Below are 15,659 nucleotides of genomic sequence, written 5' to 3'. Positions count from 1 at the left end.
TCAATAAAATGGCTTTCCTTCAAACTCAAGTTGCTCACAACCCATGGCAAAGCTAACCAGGCTTGTGGGCAGTCTGGGGTGAGGTCAGGCTCCGTGCACACATGTGTACACTGCACACTCACATGTGTACATGTGTGCACAGGCATCACACGCCCTGGCTCTGGCCTGGCTCTCCCCTCTGTGCTGTGGGGGTCGAGTAGCGTTTCTGTCTTGCAGGGACCACCCCTTGCCCCGCTGACACACCGGAGCACCCCACAAGCTCACACCACGTGTTCCTGGGCTCGGCCGAGGTCTCTGACCACGGGCAGTGCTTCCCGGTGGAGGCTCCGAGAGGCCCCAGGTCGTCAGCACGTCAGGCGTGGTCGGCAGCACTGAGAACAAGCATGTCTTTGCCAAACACCTTCCTCTGTGCCTGTCTGTGTGCCTGGCCCTGGGCTCCATGTGGGGCCCTCAGCGCTCTCCGTGGGGGAGCAGAGACCTCACGGCGGGGGGGGTGGTGATGGACCTGCTGGGCGAGGGACAGGCAGTGGTGACCCCCAGGAGGGGCTGCGGAAGGCCGGGTCTGGGAGGCTTCTCGGAAGAGGTGGCCCAGAGCTGGCTCCAGTGCTGGACTGAGAGCCAGCCCCCTGCACTGTGTCCAGATGGGCGCATGTGGGGCCTGAGGCCACCTCCCCTTCGGGAAGCAGCAGCCCAGCTGCTCCCGCCACCCCCCCACCCCAGCAAGAGCTCAGGTGCTGGAGGGTCTGCGTTCCATGGTCCCCTGTGGCTTTCTCATTGCACCCCCAGGCCCAGGGACACCCAGAACCCGGCAGCTGCCTGCGTGCCAGTCGGGTCAGCGGCCCCCCTGGCCGGTACACCAGCTGGACACCAGGAACATGGAGATGTAGTGGATTCGGCGCGCCAGCCAGGGCGTGAATGCCCGGCCTTTAAAGAGAAACTTATCTGTAATTAAAATCATGCACAAGTTTTAGAAAGAGCCTGTTTACAACGGGGAAGAAAGCTGATTGTGAAAATGAACAGGCTTCCGCTGGGGCTGGGAGTGTTTGACTCGGGAATAAATCCCCCCGCGGCGGCGCTATGCAGGGCTCTTCTCCCGGGTGCTTCCGGGGGGCTGCCGGCCGCGCCGTCGTCTGCACCGACCTTATCGGGCGCGATCATACACACGGGGCCGGGCTGCAGGCTCCCCCGTGGCTGGAGAACTCGCTGCGGCTCCCGCTCCTCCACTTGTGAGCTATAAATTAGCCCAGTTAAAATCAGCAGGACACGCTTATTCCAAGTTTATGTCTCCCTGTAAGCAGATGGTGGAGCTGGCGTGTGGGAAGCAGGGGCATCAGTCACCAGCGTCGGGATTTAGGGCACGCGGATGCTTGTCCTCTGGGAGGGACCCCGCCCAGACCTGGTGGCGGAAAGGACGTGATTTATGCTGTCCAGGGGCTGCCCCTGTCCGCTCACTCGAGAGGGTTGCGGCCACGGGCCTGTTCATTGACAGAGCGGCCAATGGATAACCTGGGGCCACCTGCAGGCAGAGCCTGACAGCCCCTGGGTCTGCCTGGTCCCCTCTGTGGCTGATATTTTGGTGGATGATACTGTGGCCAGCATCCAACTGTTTTTCTGGGTATTGATTACAATTAAGACCTTGAATTTGAGGGAATTCCCTGCTGGCCCTGTGGTTAAGATTCTGAGTTTTCACTGCCAAGGGTTGGTGTTCCACCCCTGGTCAGGGAATTAAGATCCCACAGGCTGTGCCTGCAGTCAAAACAAAAAAAAAATAGCATGAATTTGAACTGGAAGATACAGGCTTCTTCCCTCCCACAAGGTGGGTCCTTCCAGGATTTGCTGGTGGGCAGGGCCCAGGTGTTTTAGCACTGTGGTGTTGGAGAAGACTCTTGAGAGTCCCTTGGACTACAAGGAGATCCAACCAGTCCATCCTAAAGGAAATCAGTCTTGAATATTCACTGGAAGGACTGATGCTGAAGCTGAAACTCCAATACTTTGGCCACCTGATGCGAAGAACTGACTCACTGGAAAAGACCCTGATGCTGGGAAAGATTGAAGGCGGGAGGAGAAGGGGACAACAGAGGATGAGATGGTTGGATGGCATCACCAACTTGATGGACATGAGTTTGAGTAAGCTCCGGGAGCTGGTGATGGACAGGGAGGCCTGGTGTGCTGCAGTCCATGGGGTCGCAAAGAGTCGGACATGGCTGAGCGACTGAACTGAACTGCAGGGAATGGGTGTGAGGTGGTATCTTCCCATTGTGGTTTTGATTCTTGTTTCCCTGACAATTAGCAATGCTCAGCAATTTTTCCTGTGCTTGTTGGCTATTCATACATCTTTCCTGGAGAAATGTCTATTCAAGTCCTTTGCCCATTTTATTTTTTAAATGTATTTGCTTTTGGCTGAGCTGGGTGGTCGTTGCTTTTGCACAGGCTGTCTCTAGTTGAGGCTTCTCACTGCGGTGGTTCCTCTTGTGGCGCACGGGCCCTAGGCATGCGGGGCTCAGCAGTTGGGGTGCCCGTGCTTAGCTGCCCCATGGCACACAGAATCTTCCCGGCTGGGGATTGCACCTGTGCCCCTGCACTGGCCGGCGGGTTCTCACCCCTGTGCCACCAGGGAAGCCCCATTTCAAGTTAACTTTCGTATTTGATGTGAGGTAAGGGTCCAGTTTTCCAGCACCACTGGTTGAAAAGACTGTCCTTCCCTTTCCTTTCCCCATCAAATGGTCTTGGCACCTTTGTTGAAAATTATCTGACAGCATGTGTGAGGGCTTAAATCTGGGCTCTGGATTCTATTCCATTGGTCTGGGTATCCGTCTTTATGCTAAAGCCACACTGCTCTGATCATTGTAGTTTTGTAATAAGTTTTGAAATCACAACCCGTGAGTCCTACAACTTTGTTTTTCAAGATTTTGAGTACTGGGGTCCTTTGAGGTTCTATATGAGTTTCAGGATGAAATTGTCTATTCCTGCAAGAAGTCTTGTTGAGATTTTGATGGGGATTGTACTAAATCTACAGATTGTTTTGGATAGTATAGTCATCTTAACAACAATGAATATTCTAATCCATGAACGTGGGATATCTTCACATTTATTATTTCTTCCTTAATGTCTTGCAGCAATATTTTGTCATTTTAAAAGTATAAATCTTTTACCTCTTTGATTAAGTTTATTCCTACATGTTTTATTCCTTTTGATGCTACTGTAAATGGAATTGTCTTAAATTTCTTTTTAGGAATAATCATTGTTAGAGAATAGAAAACTCCACGATTTTTCAAACACTTTAAGATTAAACCATAGTTTTAAAAGCACATAAAAAAAAACAGTACTTCTCAATTGTCACAAAGTTAAATCTGTGTATCCGTCTCCAGGTCAAGAAATAGAATGTCACTGGCCACCTAGTGTCATCTCCCAGGCACTTGTTCTCTCCGCAGGTGACCGGTATCTTGGTTCCCAGCTCCACAATTCATTAGCTTGTCTGGAACTTCATACAGAAGAATCATGCAGTGAGTAACTGTGTCTTCCCACTTTGTGCAGGAAGCTCATTCGTGGTACTGCGTGTGGCTGGGAGTCGTTCATCTCATGTGGAAAAGATCTCATTGTGTGACAATTCCGTGAACAGCTTTCCATCCTACTGTTGCTGGCCATCTGGGTTTTCTAGTTTGGGGCTATTCCAGGCAGCGCTGCTGAGAACTTTCATGCACACGTCTTTTTCGTGAACACGGGTGTGTTTCTGCTCGGGGTGCATGGGGGGTGGGGAGTACAGGGGGAAGGTGTCTGTTTCGCCTTTGTCAGTGTCGCCGGATCGTTTTCAGCATGCTTGAACCAAGTGACACGGCCGCAGCGAGTAGGAGTCCCGGTGCTCCGTAGCGGTGGCTGGACCAGCACAGAGGGGCTCCCGGGGCTCCCGGACACGTCCCTTCCCGGCCCCACGTTAGTGCCGTCACTTCAGCCAAGTGGGAGTATTTGCACCATGGACGCTGAGGATGCGGGAAGTCAGGGCTCCCTTCCTTGGAGGACAGGTCACTAAGCGTTTACCAGCGCCTCCCTGACACATCCCCGCCTCCCCTGGTGCTTGCTGTCTTCTCCTTCTCCACTGATAGGGTGCATAATCATGTCTCATCGCAGTTTTGACATGCCATCTGCGTGCATGCTCAGTCGTGTCCAACTCTGCGCGACCCCATGGACTGTAGCCCCCCAGGCTCCTCTGTCCATGGGATTCTCCAGGCAAGAATACTGCAGTGGGTTGCCATTTCCTCCTCCAGGGGATCTTCCTGACCCAGGGATGGAACCCGCGTCTCCTGTGTCTCCTGCATTGCAGGCGGATTCTTTACCCACTGCACCCCCTGGGAGCCCTTGAAGTGCTGTGCCAGCCTACAGATGATGCCCAGCACTTTTTCCATGTTCACGAGCTGGCTGGGAGCACTCGTGGTGATGCGCTATCAAGATGTCCTGTAAGTTTGAGGCCACTCTCTGTGCTGTGATGACGCGAGCCCCGGATGACGAGGTGTGCAGACGCCCTCCTCACAGCCTGGTGGTGCTCTTGAGAAATAAAAGCTCTGAATTTCTGAGTGCTTTGTAATTAGTACACTGCGTTGTAGGATTTACGACATATTTTCTTACTCTGAAACCACAAAGATTCTTTCTGTGTGGGGTCAATGTTTGCTTTATTCCATGTGGACGTCTGTTACCCACCACTCACCACCTACTGAAAAATGTTATTTTAAAATATGAGCAGCAAATTCCCTGGTGGCCTAGCAGTTAGGATTTGGTGCTTTCACTGCCATGGCCCGGGTTCAATCCCTGGTTGGGGAGCTGAGATCCCGCAAGCCACCCAGCATGGCCAAAAATCATCCAAAAACAAATAAAGAAAAATGACCAACTTTAAGTATTTTTATTATTATTGATTTCAGTCGGGATGCAACTTTGCGCCCTCTATATATACACACACACATACATATATATTTTGGACATGCTGACCCTCTAAATATTGACACTTCAGTGTGAACTTCCTAAAAACAAGGGCATTCTCTCACGTAACCACAATGTAAGCATCAGTATCGAGAAATCAACACAACAGTAAAATACTATCGTGTAGCCTGCTAATGGAGTTTGTCGCCCGTCCTGGAAGGGCAGGGGGCTTGCTGCTTGTTCTGTCTGCGCGCCCCGCCCCCACCCGCCAGCGGCCCTGAAGTTGAGGAAAGGACCCGCCCTCAGCAGCGGGGTTGTCGCTGGTGAAAGGCCTGCTCACGTCCTTCCCCGTCCCCGCTGGGCTGGCTCTCAGCTGTGGGGTTGTCGGCGTTCTCCACACACGTGGGTGTCGGCCCCCACCAGGGGTGTGATCGCACTTCTCTCATCCTCTGGGATGTCCTTCAGTACACAGAAGTCCTTCATCCCAGTGAAGTCCAGTTTACCTGCTCCTTCCTTAGATGCGCTCTTGGTACCACATCCAAGGGACCAAGGCCGACGCACCCAGCCTCTGCTGAGTCCTCCTGCGGGACGGGGGCTGCGGCGGCTGAGCAGGGGGCACTCGGGCTCTGGGTCAGCAGGAGCCCCAGGGAGAAAGCGCTTTTCTGTGAAAGCCACGGGTTGGAGGAGCAGGGGCTGGGGGTGGGCTGCCCGAGCGAGTGGGGCACAGGCTGTAAGGGCGGCCCCCCCACCACCACCCTCTCCAGCCACAGATCCCGTCATCCAGGCCCTGTTGTCCAGTTGCTCCGTTGCTAAGTCCTGTTCACTCAAACTCATGTCCGTTGAGTCAGTGATGCCATCCAACCATCCCATCCTCTGTCATCCCCTTCTCCTGCCTCAATTTTTCCCAGCAACAGGGTCTTTTCCAGTGAGTCAGTTCTTCGCATTGGGTGGTCCAAGTATTGGAGTTTCAGCTTCAGCAACAGTCCTTTCAATGAATATTCAGAACTGATCCCCTTTAGGATGGTTGGATCTCCTTGCTGTCCAAGGGACGCTCAAGAGTCTTCTCCAACAGCATTGTTTGAAATCATCAGTTCTTCGGCGCTCAACTTTCTTTATGGTCCAACTCTCACATCCATACAAACTCCTGGAAAAACCACAGCTTTGACTAAATGGACCTTTGTCAGCAAAATAAGGTCTCTGCTTTTTAATATGCTGTCTGGGTTGGTCATAGCTTTTCTTTCAAGGAGCAAGTGTCTTTTAATTTCATGGTTGCAGTCACCATCTGCAGTGATTTTAGAGCCCAAGAAAAGAAAGTCTGTCACTGTTTCCACTGTTTCCCCATCTATTTGCCATGAAGTGATGGGACTGGATGCCATGATCTTCATTTTTTGAATGCTGAGTTTTAAGCCAACTTTTTCACTCTCCTCTTTCACTTCATCAAGAGGTTCTTTACTTCCTCTTCATTTTCTGCCATAAGGTGGTGTCATCTGCATATCTGAGGTTATTGATATTTCTCCCAGCAATCTTGATTCCAGCCTGTGCTTCATCCAGTCCAGCGTTTCTCATGATGTACTCTGCATATAAGTTAAATAAGCAGGGTGACAATATACAGCCTTGATGTACTCCTTTCCCGATTTGGAACCAGTCTGTTGTTCCATGTCCAGTTCTAACTGTTGCTTCTTGACCTGCATACAGGTTTCTCAGGAGGCAGGTAAGGTGGTCTGGTATTCCCATCTCTTGAAGAATTTTCCACAGTTTGTTGTGATCCACACAGTCAAAGGCTTTGGTGTAGTCAATAAAGCAGAAGTAGATGTTTTTCTGGAACTCTCTTGCTTTTTCTATGATCCAACAGATGTTGGCAATTTGATCTCTGGTTCCTCTGCCTTTTCTAAATCCAGCTTGAACATCTGGAAGTTCTTGGTTCACATACTGTTGAAGCCTTGCTTGGAGAATTTTGAGCATTACTTTGCTAGCATGTGAGATGAGTGCAATTGTGCAATAGTTTGAACATTCTTTTGGCATTGCCTTTCTTTGGGACTGGAATGAAAACTGACATTTTCCAGTCCTGTGGACACTGCTGAATTTTCCAAATTTGCTGGCATATTGAATGCAGCACTTTAACAGCATCATCTTTTAGGACTTGAAATAGCTCAGCTGGAATTCTATCACCTTCACTAGCTTTGTTCATAGTGATGCTTCCTAAGGCCCACTTGACTTTGCACTCCAGGATGTCTGGCTCGAGGTAAATGATCATACCGTCGTGGTTATCTGGGTCGTGAAGATCTTTTTTGTATAGTTCCGTGTATCCTTGCCACCTCTTCTTAATATCTTCTGCTTCTGTTAGGTCCATTCTGTCCTTTATTGTGCCCATCTTTGCATGAAATGTTCCATTGGTATCTCTCATTTTCTTGAAGAGATCTCTAGTCTTTCCCATTCTATTGTTTTCCTCTATTTCTTTGCATTGATCACTGAAGAAGCTTTCTTATCTCTCCTTGCTATTCTTTGGAACTCTGCATTCAGATGGGTATATCTTTCCTTTTCTCCTTTGCCTTTGGCTTCTCTTTTCTTCTCAGCTATTTGAAAGGCCTCCTCAGACAACCATTTTGCCTTTCTGCATTTCTTTTTTTGGGGATGGTCTTGATCACTGCCTCCTGTACAATGTCACAAACCTCCATCCATAGTTCTTCAGGCACTCTGTCTATCAGATCTAATCCCTTGAATCTATTTGTCACTTCCACTGTATAATCGTAAGGGATTTGATTTAGGTCATACCTGAGTGGTCTAGTGGTTTTCCCTACTTTCTTCAATTTAAGTCTGAATTTTGCAATAAGGAGTTCATGATCTGAGCCACAGTTATTAGGCTATTATTAAAATGAAACAAACAGAAAGAACAAAACGGAAAAGAACAAGCTGAGGTGGGATGTGGGGAAACTGGAGCCCCCAGCCCTGTGGGCGGGAATGTAAATGGTGCGGCTGCTGGAAAAGAGTGTGGAGGCTCCTCAAAACGCAAACAGAGAATCGTCACAGGTTCCAGCAGCTCCCTGGTGCTCAGACAGTAAAGAATCTGCCCACAGTGCAGGAGACCTGGGTTCAATCCCTGGGTTGGGAAGATCCCCTGGAGAAGGGAATGGCAACCCACTCTTGCCTGGAGAATCTCATGAACAGAGGAGCCTGGCAGGCTGCAGTCCATGGGGTCTCAAAGAGTCGGACACGACTGAGCAACTAATACTTTCAGTTTCACACTTCCAACAATTCCATTTCTGGGTATAAATCCCAAAGAACTGAAAGCAGGTACACTCATGTTTGCAGCAGCAATACTCACAAGAGCCAGGACGTGTCCATGGATGGGTGTGTGTGGTCCATCCACACAGTGGGGCTCAGAGGCATCATTCAGCCACAAAGGACAGACACCATGCCTCCACATTTAGGAGATCCCAGAGCAGTTGCATCCCACGGAGACAGACAGAGAGCGGCAGGGGCCAGGAGCTGAGGGGAGGGGGCAACTGTTGGAAGGGGACGGAGTTCCAGCCTCACGGTGCAGGGGCTCTGGGGGCAGATGGCGGCCAGGGCTGTACAACAACATCTTCAGGGCGCCAAGGTGTCACTTGAAAGTGGCTCAGAGGATACACTCACGTCGTGAGTCTCACTGCCGTGAAGAAGCATGACAACAAGTCACACGGTGCGAGCTGTACTTGTCTGAGCCCCGTCGGGAGCAGGGCCCACCCAGGGTCAAGCAGGGAAGTTCGCTGCGAAGGGTCACTCATGACAACGAGGAGTGGATTGCAAGAGCGGGGGCTCCGGTCCCCCGGGGCTGAGGGAAGGCCCACCTCCTGGGCAAAGGGCGCCTCCTCGGAGCTGGCCTCAGGTGGGCACGGGGGACCCTGGGCGCCCAGGCTCAAGGCCAAGAGGTGCGGGAGGGAACACCGCTCGGGCGTCCCTCACACGCTGGTGGCAGGGAGGGGACTGGCTCGGGGTTGGCTCCTGACGGGCTGCAGCACTGAGTGGCCATGAGCGCCACCACCCAGCAGGGCTCAGAGGCTGGAAGGCTGGCCCAGCGTCCCAGCTGGGGTGGCCCTGCTGCTCTGGGGGCGCAGAGGGCTGGGCCCCTCCCGGGAGACAGTTGTGCCCCCACCAGGCATGAGAAGGGTAGAGCTGCTCTTTCTCTCACATCTTCAGAAGCTCAGAGAACTTTTTGAATTTGGAGAAAATGAAGGTGAAGATGAGCATGTCCACCTCCTGGGCCCCAGAAGGCGAGCCCGGGATGGCTGGTGGACCCGGGCGAGAGAGCTGTGGCCGCAGTGCTGGAGGGGCTGTGTGGAACACAGCAGGGGGAAGGCGGGGGTGGGGCAGAGACCCACCCAGCTTCCTGGCTGCAGGGAGTGAGGGGGTGCAGACTTGTGGCCACCATGGAGGCCGGCCTCCTTGCACTGGAGACCGCAGCTGGACAGCACTGTCCCAGAAGCTGACCTGGCCAGGGCCCCCAAGAGGCTGCCTGGGGACACAAAGAATGACGCCCAGCTCAGCCCCGGGGCTGACGACCTGCTGGGCAGACCAGGAGGGAGAATCGCACAGCATCCAGTGGGAGGGCTGCTGGCGACCCCCACTGGGCAGCCGGCCATGCCTGGCCAGCGCTGCCCTCACTGGGACTCAAGGTGACCTTGTAGCCGCTAGTCTGGGTGGGAGCCTCCCACCAAGGCTGGCCTGTCTGCTCCAGGAACCTGGGCCTCCTCTCATACCGCCCACACCCATCTCCTGCCCAGTCTCATCCTCCTGGCTGCTCCACCGCTGGACCCTCACCCGTCACCCTGTCCCCTTGTCCATCTTTCAGTCCCCTCACCACCCCCCAACCCTGCCCGCCTCTGTGATTCTGTCTACTGCCAAATCCCACCAGCCTCCAGGTCCCTGTTATCATCCCCTCCTCCAGGAAGCCCTCCTGGTGGTCCTCTCCTGCTGCCCTGAGTACCCCCTCTCTCAGCCTCACTGTACTCAGAGCAGAGAGGACCATCCCATGTGTCTGAGTGACGCTGAGAAATGGTTGAATCAGATAACGGAGACATTGGCTCCTTCCTGGAGACATTAGTGGCCTCTGACTTTGGGTCCGGGCCCAGAGGGGCGGGCGGGGGTTGGAGTAGGGCCTCCCCCAGAGCTGCCGAGGCTCCCCCCAGGGTGTGAGCAGGTGGGAGCTGGGATGCAGGTGGCTCTGTGACTGACTGCGGGCAGCTGCTGCCAATTCAGCCTGGGAAGGAAGAAACGCCCAGCCTCCCATGTCCTTCCTCGCTGTGAGGGCCAGGAACACTGCAGGGGCGGGGCTCAGGGTCTCCACCCAGAACAGGGACCAGGGGCTGCTGCCTCTCTAGATTCCCACTGTCCCCGGGGGGCCCTGCGGACGTCAGGGGAAGGAGGTCTGTTGGTGGCCAGACGCAGATTCGCCGTGGCTGACCCTGGGCCCTCTCGAGGGGGCGGGCTCACCTCGAGGGGGCGTCTCAGAGTCCAGAGCCCCCAGCTTGCCTTGCCCAGTGCCATGTCCACTCCCACCATGCCCTGCAGGTCTATGGTGCCAAGATCTGGCCTGGGTCTTCTTTGGCCCAGGTGCTTGGGCTCCCTGTCTGCACACAGTAGGGGTTCTGTCTGGCCCAGGTCCTTGGGCGCATGTTCCAGGGCTGCAGTTGGACCAGCGTTAACTTTTAATTTCGAGTCTCCAGGCAAGGCACAATGGACTTTTGACATACAAATATTAAAAATTAAATTTCCCGAGTTCATTATCTGATAATTAGAACTAAATAACATCTTAACTGAGAGGCCAGCCCCACACAGATCAAGTCAGTTCCATTTAAGATTCCATTAGACCAGTGTCGGAGCCGTAAGTAATGGACCATAAAATTTAATTTGGAAATGATCTCGCGCCGTGATGGAGCGATAGCGCTCACAAAGGAGCGGGCGCGCGGGCGGCCGGGCTCGCGAGCCGGCGGAATTCAAAGGGACCCGCCGCCGCGGCCCAGAAGAACATGTGTTCAGCTCCTTCTCCTTTCTCGGGCCCTGCAGGTATTTAAAAGTCAGAATTGACCAGTGTAGCTCCGTGTAATTACAAAGATCCCCTTATCGGAGCCTATTTGCAGGCGCAGAAAGAAAAGGCCGTGCTGGCGTCTCGCGGCTCATTTACATGCGCCCGGATCCGCACCTTAATCACAGTGGATTCAATCGCACTCGGGCGGTTCTGTCCTCCCATCTCAGCCCCGGCCATCTCGCCGCTCGGCCCAGGCGGGCCTGGTCATGGCCTTCGGGGGCCGCATGCACCTGCCCATCCGGAGGAAGCCTCCCCGGCCCCCTGGGGCCCCTCGGCTCCCACAAAAGGGGGGGGTGAAAGTGGCCAGATTAGCTCAGCATCCCACGGACCCAGGACAGCCACACCTCAGGGGGCCCAGGCACGGGGGTCCTCCTGGCCCGTGAATCCCAGATGCGGGGTCAGCAGGCCCGAGACCTGTCCTCCCCCCGAGGCATCATCCGGAGCCTCCTCCAGCCGCCCGTACCCCCTGCAATCCCCAGACCCATTCTCGGCTCTGCGATAAAGCTGTGTGAGTGTAGGGCAGAACCTTCTGGAAGGCCGCTCCAGGAGTGCAGAGGGATGCCCTGGAGTTGGGGGACTTTCTGAGGCCCCGAGGGACCCAGGCTCACTCGGGCCTGGCCTTGCCTCACCAAGGACCGACCGCAGACACGTGACTCAGACTCCAAGAGCCCCGTTGGTAGTGACCTGCTGGTCACACGCAGGACCCGATTCCGACCCCGGTCTAAGGCTGGTGGCGTCCACTATCCACTCACCCCGTGTCCCAGCCAGGCACGCGGCGGCCCGGGTGTCCGGTGTGTGTCAGCTTCCGGGAGCCGCAAGGCAGGCCATAGGCGGGGCCTCAGAATGGGGCCGTGGGCGGGGCCTCAGAGTGGTGTGATGGGCGGTGCGGTGGAAGGACCTGGGCGGGGCCTCAGCGTGGGCCATGGGCGGGGCCATGGGCGGGGCCGTGGGCGGGATCTCAGAGTGGGGTCATGGGCGGGGCTGGTGGAGGATAGGAGGCCACTGTCGCCTCCTGGAAGGAGCCCTGGCCGTGCAGGGCTGTCCAGCAGCCCAGGGCATACACCACCGGGAACGACCAGGGCTGTGTTTCCCCAGCCCAGAGCACAGGCTGGACACTGCTCCGTGGTTGTATCGCTCAGCCCTCTGTTCTGCTGGAACTGGTCCCGAAGTTCCCCGGATGGCTGCTTGACTCCGAGGACCCCAGACTTAGCAGCGGCGCCCTCCCTTCATGGGGCTGGGGCTCCCCTGACCTGCCACCCCCGCCAGACACCCTGGCAGCAGGGAGCAGGCAGGCTGCGGGCCCGGCTGCCAGCTTGGTGGCCCCTGGTGACTGTGACCTTGTGGCTTCACGTCCTCTCTGGGCCGGCAGCTGGGCTGTGCCCCTGCAGGTAAAATGGGGTGTTTGCAAAAGCCCCCTCCTCAGTGTCCAGGAGCCAGAGGTGCTGGGCCAGGGTCTCCTTGGAGCTGCCTCTCCCGCTGTCCCCCTCAGCCCTTCTGGCCTCTGTTCTTGACGTGGACACTAGTGCAGCCCCCAAACGCAGCCCACCCCAAACGTTCCCTGTGGCCCAAAGCAAGAGCGAGTGGCGGGGCCCGGGCTCTGAGACCACGAGGAGCCCTCCAGCCTGGCTCTGGGCCCACGCTCTCCCTCCAGCATCCGGAGATCCGGGCCAGGTAGACGGCTCATGAGAGGAGAGGACGGGGTTATGGCCGGGGGACCCACAGCCTTGGGGACCCACCAGGGCTGGGACCACGGAGAGGAAGGAGGCCGAGGACACTCCCTCTGCTCCCCCGCCAGGCACGGCCGCAGCTCCTGTAGAAGCCCCCGCCACCAGGCCCGGAAAGCGTCTGAAATTAATTCTTGTTCCGGAGGCGGCGCGGGTGACCCACCGTGTCCGCGGCCTCCAGGCTCTCGCCGAGCGGCCGACTCTGCGTCTTATCTCCCGAGCAGCCTCATTTGTTACTTCTCACTGAATACACCCACTCCCATTATTTCTGTAATTCTTGGCAATAACAGCCCTTCCCCTAATGAAACCTGCATTATTGGAAGGTTGCCGTCCTGACCCAGCGGAGATTAGCTGTGTACTCTGTTATTACTACATATGTAATTGTATAATTGATTTTAAAATTTACTTTTGTGTCCCCACATCATAAAGTAAGCAGCCCATTAGGGGGAGAAATATAATGAATATATCTCTAACCGTTTCTGCCCCAGGGAGAAGGGCATCAGGGGAGGTGTCCTCCAGGCTGGGGGGTAGGGATGCCCACTTCTTCCCCTTCCAGGGTTTGGGAAGGGCTCTGCCCTCTTCATCTTCAGGGGTCCCTCATGGGGCCATCCTCCAGGCAGGCCTGGGGCTTGAGTGTGTGGGTGTCTGGGGGTGTCTGTGGCGGGTGGGTGGGGGAGAGCCCGGCACTCTGACTACCTTCCAGCCCCAAGAGTGGGAGGGGAGCCACACCTCCTCCTGCTGGCGGGCAGGTGGCCCTCACCTGAAACCACACCCACAGCTGGTGGCCCCCCCAGTCCCAGCCCCAGCACAGGGCGACTGCCCCCAGAGCCCAGCAGCCCGGCTGCTGCTGAGCCCCGTCCTGGGCACCCCTCAGCCTGTGCTCTGTCCTGGCCGCCTCTCGGCCTGTGCTCTAGCAGACCCAGCTGCCTGTGGGCGGAATGGGGGGGTGCTGCTTCCTGGGGAGGCCTAGGGGCTGAACACCCCACCACCCCGGTCCCTCCAGACTGGGGTCCCTGCCTCCACAGCCTCCTCAGTAGGTCACGGAGCTCTGAGCCCCGCTGCTTGCCATCTGCCCTGCTGGGCCCCATGCTCTGTGGGGAAGGGGCCCAGGCCCCAGCCCCAGCCCCAGCCTGCTGGGGTGACCCAGGTGGTGAACCCAGATGAGGAGGTACCTGAAGGCTGGACCTCACCCTACAGTATTTTCAGACATGCAGTGGTCACTGCAGTCAATTCTAGAATATTCTCATCCCGAGCCAGTCCCAGCCCCTGCCCCCACTAGGCCACCAATCATCTACCATCTGCACACAGACTGCCTATCTACCTGTCTGAAGGCCATCACGGCAGCTCCCCGACGCCTACGGGCACCGGGCTGGCACACACACAGGTGCACGCACATGCCTGCCCCGTCTGGATGCGTGTGGATGCCTATATGGACGTGCACACACCAGGCGAGCTGCAGGCCGGGCCCGAGCTGGAGTTGGGCTCCAAGAGGACACAGAGCTAACTCCCACCCTCTTGTGCTGGTGAAACGTAGTAGGACCCGATGGCCCTTGCTTACCCCCGCTCACCATGTCCTCTGCCTGCCTTTGCCTGTGGAAACTTTACTCAAAGAGTAAATTTAATCAGAGAAGTAAGAAATGTGGAAACAAAGGAAAACAGTCAAAGGAGACTAAATAATAATAATGTAGTCATTAAGCACAGTCAAGGACCTTTAGTTCTTTCTCAAGGGCTGTAGATAATATTCTGAGCCACATCCTGTGAGCTGTCTTATAGATACCAAAACCCCAGGTGGAGAAGTTAACTACATGATGACCAGACTGTACCCAGGACATGAGCTGCCACAATTCTGAGAACTGACTGCAAAGAAATGGGAACAAGTGCACCCCAGAACTGAAGATTAACTGTACCTAAAACAACCAAGATGATGCTGGTCAGACCACTGATGACCAATTTGAAGATGACTGTTAGAGATGACTGTGCTGTTTCTGCATGTAACCCCCCCCCCCCCCCCGACCCCTGACTCTGCCTATAAAAGCTCTCATGCCCTGCTTGTCATCTGGCCTTTGGACAGATGTCTGCCACCCTCCCCGCCCCTCAGTTGCTGGCATCTGAAATAAAGCAAACTTTCCTTTCCACCAACCTGGCCTGTTTACTGGCTTTTGAGTGGCGAGCAGCTGGACCTCCATGCATATTTTTTGATAACACTGGGGCTGCAGCCTGGGCCTCGGGCTCTCGGGGACCGCTTCCGGGCCACAGGGGAATGCTGGCCTCGCTGCGCACTGGCCCGGGGCAGTCATGTGGGGCTGCACCAGTGGGACGGGCTGCAGGAGGCAGAAGCCTGGCTGCTCTGCAGCCCAGGAGAAGCCTTTGTGCAGACAGTGAGCTCAGGAAGGTCACTGTTTGACATCCATAAGGCTCTGCCTGGTGGGTGCCCCATAACGGGCTGGTCAGAGCAGGTGCGCGGTCTGTACCCGGAGACCTGGGTGACCTCCGACGAGCGTCCAGGTCCACCTGGTGTGAACGAGGCCATGAGATGATGAGCTCTGGGGTCAGCTCTAATGCCCAGCTTGGGCACTGGGTCTTGGGCTGGTTTTTGAGGAGCAGCTCATCTCCGGAGGAGGGAGGCAGGGAGGGTCTGTGAGTGGCCTGCGTGGATGGGATTGGAGACAAGTTTCATTATAGTCACTAGTACTAAAGGGAAAAATCAGTGACTCAGTGATCGGCAGTGGTGGGCCTAGTGATCGGCTGGAGCTTGGAGTGGGGGTGGGGTCGGGACCCCAGTCATCCACTGGGCCTCTCTCCCCAGGGCCACCAAGACGTGCGCTTTTCTGGGGGCACCTCTGTCCAGATGCCCAGATGGCTCTGTGTGACCGAAGAACCCCGACACCTGCGTGGTGCCCCCACAGCTGTGCTGGCCACTGCGTGGGCGCAGTGCCTCAATGGATGGGGAAGGGCCTGCTCCA

At 55.6% G+C, this 15,659-nt stretch overlaps 1 long non-coding RNA gene across 1 annotated transcript; it reads right to left on the bottom strand.

The window, feature by feature from the left end:
• Positions 1–4,876: 4,876 nt before the first annotated feature.
• On the bottom strand, positions 4,877–11,797 carry LOC139033402 (uncharacterized). Its single transcript, XR_011485970.1, has 2 exons — positions 11,725–11,797; positions 4,877–8,554 (listed from the first exon to the last, which is right to left on the bottom strand). It is a non-coding gene; the product is annotated as an uncharacterized lncRNA (long non-coding RNA).
• Positions 11,798–15,659: the final 3,862 nt, after the last annotated feature.

Source organism: Odocoileus virginianus, unplaced genomic scaffold, assembly GCF_023699985.2.
Source record: "Odocoileus virginianus isolate 20LAN1187 ecotype Illinois unplaced genomic scaffold, Ovbor_1.2 Unplaced_Scaffold_5, whole genome shotgun sequence".
NCBI classification, from domain to species: domain Eukaryota; kingdom Metazoa; phylum Chordata; class Mammalia; order Artiodactyla; family Cervidae; genus Odocoileus; species Odocoileus virginianus.
The sequence above is the reverse complement of the archived record's forward strand: the minus strand, read 5'-3'. Positions and strand labels throughout refer to the sequence as shown.